The following is a 7,769-nucleotide window of genomic DNA, read 5'->3' as shown; positions in this document are numbered from 1 at the left end:
GTGGACTCATCAGCGCAGCACAGAGAAAATGAGGCCGAACCTGATAGCAAGGAAAAAATTATATTCATGTATGTACCGGTATTGCTTTTGGAAGCAGGCAAGCAGAAGAAGATCTGCTTTCCATCTCTGAATTCGGTACGATTTGTGACGACTGTAAGGTGTCTCGCGGTGACCACCGAAACAACTAAATACCTTGCCCGCGGGCCGCGTCTAGTGCTGAGGCATGTCGTCAGCATTATCGCCTGAAACAGTGTAACCTTGACTGGTAGAATCTGCGTGCGTCATCTTTGAAAGACTTCGAAACTGTAGTCTTGCACCTGGAGTCCCTGTCTGCTAATTCTCTCTGATGACTACAATTAAGAGTGCATAAAACATTGTTTATGGACTCTTGCTACAATGTGTATAGTCATCGCATGTAAACAAACACAATACTATGTAGGCTACATGGTATATCTACATGTACGTGTTTTCGTACTACAGTAGTATCTATCGTTTTGTCTTCTGCATCTGGTACCAGAGTGGTGGGATGATTTGTCTAGAACCCAGTACAGTACTACGTGTAGATCTACTGCCGGCCATGATGACTGTACTGTTGTGGTTGCAGGTCAGAGACCGGCACTTGAAATCAGGGATTTCATGTCATTAGCCGTTACGTTCCTGGGTAGCTATACTAGTGATGGCGATATCGGTGTACATGTAGCTGTACATGTAGATGTGCAGTGTATTTGTGAAGTAGGAGCAGGTGAAATCCACGTCCGGATCACAGCATCACAATGGGATCGGATTTCAGCAAGCATCTACCGTGCGTTTACCGGACAAATATAGTGTATTCTGTGCGACATGTTTGCGTTATGTCTATCAGTATCAGTATCACTTCCTTCTAGATTGCAGATCTACATACCACTAGACTGCTTTGTCCGCCAGGGGTTTTGTCGTGCTCGGTTCGTAGAATGTATTTCCCTTACAGACTGCAGACTATCCTGATCTTCGAGGAGATGAGTGCTTCATGTGCACTAAACGAATGCAGATCCGATCAAGTAATACTCGTCTGCAGAGACAGACTTAATCAGTGTCTACCGATATATTTTATTATATATATTATTTACATGGACATGCCCATGTGATGTAAACGTTATTATCTAGACCGTTGTCTAAGATCCTCAGGCTGCGTGTAGTGCTCTGCGTCCAGTGGACAGAGCCAGTAAAGTTTATGCATACACAGATGTACATGTACATGTACATCTGTGTAATTATGTGATCATCTGCCCTGGTGAGCGGTGGAGGAAACAGGAAGACGAGCAGGAACGGTCAAATGTCTCACTGTGTCCCTACTGCAACTCTCTACGTTTGTTCAAAACTTCCCGGAAACATGTAGACTCTCTGCTGCTCATGAGAGCATTGCTGTTGGTCATCATGGTCCACGCACAATAGCCTCGTTTGCGTTCAAGCAACGCCGCACTGAGACAGTGCACACGACAGTATTCTCTTTCATTGTTATTCTAGTAGTGTACATGTGTACATGTGCTTATTATGTACATGTTAATTAAATATCGTGATGAGGCCTACCAGTATCAAGGTCAGAACTGCTAATCATCTGCTGGTGCGGAAGAAAGCACTGGGCTTAGCCCTTATCCGGCCGACAAAGTGGACAAATTCTCAGTCACCAGCGAGACGCCGTGACCCATTTTGATGAAACTGTGACTTTAGCTTTCCTTGGGTGAAATTGACAATCTTGGGCTTCTTGGAAAACTTGAGCCATGAGGAGTTCTCTACAGTCCATTCAGAAAAGGTTGAAAAGGTTGAGCTCCCGTGTTTGGCGATTTTGTGGTACACTGTGCAGTGCCGCGCGATTCGAAACTTGAAAAAGGGTCCAAAAAGGCACCTCAACTGGGGTTCGAACCGCAAATGTACTGTTATGCAAGTGGAGTGCACGGCCTGGATTTCCATGGTTTTTGCCCAATTCAGTGCTTTGGGGGCAAAACCTGGCCGAAATCCTATTCTTGCTATGGCTTGCTTTTTGGAGAAATAGACTTCAAAAACACAATTGGAAGAGCATTCCATGGGGCATTGCCAAAAAAAGGAGACGAAAACTCAAAATTTGACCCATTTATGGCCAAAAGCTAGGATATTATCAACCTTTTCTGAATGGACTGTAGAACTAGAAACAGTTTCTAGCCTTCATGCGTAAGCATGTAACTATGCAAGTAGACTGTGCGTGCAGACGACTGGGTCTGACTGTTATGGGCTCCACTCCAGTCTAGTACTAGCTAGTGTTGTGTCTGCTACAGCCTACAGTACAGGCTGCACGGGAAGGACGTACTGTGGCTCTGTGCCTGCACAGTTCCTGCACAGTTCCTGCTCAGTTCATGCACAGTCCCTGCGCAGAGCCTCTCAGATCCTGGCTGGCATCAGGTGGCTACCGCGCACGGCCAGTTGCCAGGGCTCAGGGGATATGATGCCTACAGCCAGTACAGGTAGGTCGTTCACAGAAACAACGGGAAATATGGCGTTTCAATGTGGCGGGGGGTATCCCGTCTGGAATATCCTTACAAAACGTAATGGTATTTTGTCTGCAGGAAGACACAGCAACACATGTGGGACACGCTGGCACCAGGTGGATGCAAGTCTTCTTCGTCGCACACAATCGCGGACGCAATGAAGCGCCATTACATACTCTCTGCACCATGCAGTAGTGGCTGGATTTCCTCTGGAAAGTTTTTTTTAACTTGCGCGGAAGGCGAGACGACCTTCACCCATATACATGTATGTATGCGTATTGTACGCAGCACGACATCAATGCCTTTCATCCAAAGGGAAAGCTACCAATTCCTCAATTCCTGCTGAAGGGGTGATCGGATGTTTACAGACTCAGCAGGAATGCACGCCTATCGCCTCACGTGACACTGAAACTGTAGCGCGTTATTAAATTTTGTTTCTATGCACTCTTCGAAATGGAAAGTTATACACAAGATTAGTGATATCTGAGATAATCTGACATCCGCTTTCGAAGCATTCCCCTTACGTCACCTATTCACAGGCACGCGCGCCAACACACCACACACACACGCACACGCGCGCGCGCATACACACACACACAAACACACACACACACACCCATACAATGTACATGTACATGTTCGCGCATACACACTGCTACTGCAGCGTAATGGCATGCAACAGCAGTTCGAAACCGAAAGCTAAAGTCTTCCTATCGTACTTGCTATCGCAGATTGACGTCATGATATTGACAGTGTGTACATTGCACATGTATGCATACATGTATTAAAAAATAGTTTTGTCAATGACAATAATTATACCTATGCAGTCTCAGGCTCAATGTCTTCATCGCGTTGATGGTGCGAATTGTGTAAGGACTAGTACTAGTAGTAGTACTTCAAAGTAGAATGCACGGAATGACGCGGCTGACTACTCGTCTTACTACGTCATGTGCAGCAAGGTTTCAAACCGTTTGCCTTTACGAATTCTGGTGGAATAGTAGAATCAGGAGTACGTAACCTCCTACGAAATAGAGGTTGCGACTTCGGCGATGATTTTGTTTTAGGAATGGGTTTGCTCCCACACTGGAGCTCGCGCTATTCCGCCGACGACTTGACACTTGACTGACTCACGACTGCCATCCAGAGCACACGAGAAGTCCATCGAACCTTCGACTCGGCAAACCTGCAAGAAAGCACCACTCCCTGCTCAATACACAGTGTTTCGGGGAATTCACCCCTCATCAGTTGAGCTTGAGTAGGCTGAGGAAGATTGTGCTTGAAGAGCACCACTTATAGTGCTGTCCAGGCACAAACATCACCAGGGATACAAACTTACAGAGACACTCCGTTTCCAGCGCAACAAACACCTCGCAAACACCAGATAGCAGCGTGAGTCAGTTAGCGCTCCTGGACGGTGAGAACAGACGTAGAGGAAGAGTACATAACCTCCTGGGGCTTATTAATGTACTGCTGGCCGAATGGATAGAATTCCGATATCGCGATAGGATACAGCAGGCAATCTAGGGATTCCGTGTTGAAGAGGCGTCCAGAGATTTGCCGTGGCATAGCCAGCCATGCGTGAGATTCTCCGCCTCTCCTGTCACCGTGTGGTCCAGTATGGGTGCGGCTGTGCGGGTGTTGTGTTAATCTCCGTCTACTGCACGCCACATAGCGTTGCTGAAGATGCCACGAGTAAACTAGGCATCGCCGTGCATCCGTGTTACAATAATTTGAAAGGCATAATGCCGTGCACCTTCAAGTAAAAAAATTAAAAACGTATTGCCACACGTTAAAGGGGAAGTTAAGCCTACAATTACAATCACTTTTTCACCAATTGTAGTCTTCGAGGTTCTGAGTCGAATGGTCTTGGTCCGAGAAAGCTGAGACTTTCCCTTCCTCCTTTATTCCCAATCCAACTCGCGCACTTCCACCGAAACTGGGTGACTGCGCCCTGCTACATTGTAGATGGGGATTTGTATGCAAAATGTCACTAAAATTAAAGCGCTCTTTCGGTCTTATACAATGTGCAGTGTACATGTACATGTACATGTATGCAATGTCCTCTTGGCGACACGATCATTTCGTCACATTTCCCGTTTTAGGCGATTCGAGGGTGAACTACTTATCTTCTTTTTCGTGGAAACCATTTGTGCAGCAATTCACACCTCTGTGACACTGTGTGAATACGTGTCAATAATATCCATCCACTGTTCCAGCTTGTGGGATTGCCATGGGAACTCACGACGGCCGCTAACACCCGGTAAACCCTGATTGCCATTCACAACTACATGTACATGATATTGTAATTTAGACATTAAGGAGTTCAAGCTTCAGCTTCTTCGTCCTAAATAATCTCACCATTTTCGTCATGCCTCCCCTTGCAGTACTCTCTTTGTTTCTCTCCTTATTATTCAGTTCGCCGTGGTTGGCTACCACCCGACTTCTCATTATATTGGCAGTCTTCTGACGAGCCAGGAGATGTTGAATTAAAAATAAAACATGATATTGTAATTTGTACATGTATAAAAATCACTGCAACTTGTTGTCTTGTAAGTAATTTAGGTGTAAAGTGTGTGTTTTTAATATCTCTTCAACTCCTCTGTAGAGTAATACTTGGAAAAGAACAAAAGAGCATGCTACAGCCTAGGCGGTCAAGTCTGTGCATGTACATGTACATGCACATGCACATGTGTATGTGTGTAATACTATGTACACGGTAGATCTACGTGTGTCTGAATGGGTGTCTGAATGGGTGTCTAAATCAAGACTTACAAACACTAGTACTACTACTACAAGTAGGACAAGTACACAATGTAACGTTACATATTTGTAGCGGCATCCGTCTCTAAAACCATCCGTGTAAAGCCGTAACGGCTTTAATACGTCGTAACAACGCACATACATGTACATGTATGTGCGTTGTTACGACGTAAGCCGTTACGTCTTTACACGGATGCTGTACTGTATATCCTTCCCATGATAACCTGTGTGTGTGTACATGTACGTAGGTTTGCGCACATACCACGTACATGTACATGTGCATGTATCTACCCATGCAGTAAAACTAAAAGACTTGGCAGCTAGCGCGACTTGTAGAACCTGCATAGCAGGATTGATTGATTGTGTAGATCTACAATATACAGCTGTACAATCATCACGTACATGTACACGTACATGGTAGGTAACGCTGGTCTAACACTACTGTGCACCGGACGTCAATAAACCAGCACTGTCTGGAGGTGAACGACCACAGAGCTCAGCCCCTGTTGCGACAGTCAAACAAAACACCCCAAGATTGCATCTTGTCAACTCTACAGCATAATTATTATTGTTGTTTTACCAGATCCTCCTCGACAGTGTATACACGCAGTTTAATACTATTAAAATTTAGAACATTTACAGACAGAGCTAGAGTTACATCTATTACCGGTATCTACATCATGTGCATGTACATAACGGGCACTGCACTGGCCGCCCGGACATACATGTAAACGACCACGCTCATGTTGAAACACTGGCGACAGAGCTACATGTACATGTACATGTACGTGTACGTGCACATGCCCGGGATACTAGTACTAGTAGTAGTGGCAGTGGCAGTAGGTAATTGCACCCAAGGGCGGTTACATACATGTAGCTCACACGGTTCACTGGGAAGTCTGGATCCAGGGAGACTGAAGATGACACACTAAACTAAGCAGCTCTGTTGCGAAGATGAATGTGATAGGACACGAGGTATCCTGCGCTCCCCCCGTTAATTCTACACTGGCTACTTCAATTAGCTGAGGGAGCATGTCTGAGGGACATTGTTGAAAGGGAAAAACAACTCTGGCCACTCTCTTCAGTATTAATTTTTCTCTTCATAAGGATGTCAGGGGCTTGCCGCTTTCTCGCTTGCTCATATTGGCACAATGGCGTGATGTGTTCAGGCACGGGTCCTGCTCGCCTGCCCTGTTTTCGCCCAGTGTACACTGTGTATCATGAGAATTCACTTGCTGGAGACAACGTGATTGATACAGTCATGTACATGTGTTCCTCCATTCTCTTTAAAAAGGCGTTTTGGTCGTTGAGCTTCCAAACATTCCGTAAAGTATTTTGACAATTTTATTATTATTATTCCACAATCACGATGACATACATGTAGTGCCAATAAGCATGTGATGCGGGCGATTTTAACCAGCCATGGTGAATTTTAGCAGAGCACTGAACAGGGCGTGTGACGGTATTCTCACTACGTATTGACGCCTCCTGCGAAGTCTCACGCACACCGTACAGGAGTTAACACCTTCCACATTACACCAGGGGGAAGCTGCCCGTGTTTAGATGACGTCAGTTGCCTTTTGTTCATTACGACAGGCTCAACCCCCGGTGTTCACTTAGGACACTACATGTGGACACATGTGTTAAGATAAACTCTGAGAAAACACCCTCTTGTCGTGATCGCATCGGCAACACAGCCATTGCACGTTTTCATTTCGGGGGGGGGGGGAGAGGTCCTTGCCAAAGACGTTTACACTTTTGTAGTGTTTTATTTTTTTTATTTCGGCCAGTCGGCTACTATCATTTCGTCTTGGGGGTTAGACAAGTGGAAGTAGCCATGTAGGGGCGTTAGCCCGCCTTTTGGCACCGGGAGTTGCAGCTCGCTCGACTTGACTCTACTGAGTGCAGAGGACCCACACCTTGATCTGGTGAGCTGCGTCGTTGGGATTTTGCAGTCAGATGTGCGACTGCGGGGCTCGAACCCACGACCTCTTGGGTCGCAGGCAAGTGCAGTACCCAATGTACTACCGGGAGCTTTTGTTGTTTGTATTCTCCTGTTGAGGGCAATCGCAGACACACCCTAGTCATTGCCACTGCCTAGTATCGGAGCGTGCGAGACTGTCCCACGTGTACAGCATATAATTATGTTCATGTACAATGTACCTGTTCGTGCAGTATGGTCTTTTTTCTTTTGTTTTCCTTTTTTTCGGGGTACGGCCTCTTTTACTGGCAAGATAAAGTCTGTAGATGTGAAAAGTAGAGGTACCATAAAAGAAAAAAATGCTGTATGCAGTATGGCTTATGATGTACAATGCACAATGTACGACCTTCGTCTCCGGGGTTCACGTCGTCGCCTCGGTGGGCTGGCAATTTGCGATGGTGTCGGCCTTGGCGTTGGCCGCTAACATCCATGCGTATGGCACAACTTGTGTGTGTGTGTGTGTGTGTGTGTGTGTGTTTGGTTTCTTTTCTTTTTCGACCTTTTCAGCTGCCATTTGCCCTGAATCATGC

Source organism: Sycon ciliatum, chromosome 9 (assembly GCF_964019385.1).
Source record: "Sycon ciliatum chromosome 9, ocSycCili1.1, whole genome shotgun sequence".
NCBI classification, from domain to species: Eukaryota; Metazoa; Porifera; class Calcarea; order Leucosolenida; family Sycettidae; genus Sycon; species Sycon ciliatum.
This window is presented reverse-complemented; position numbering follows the sequence as displayed.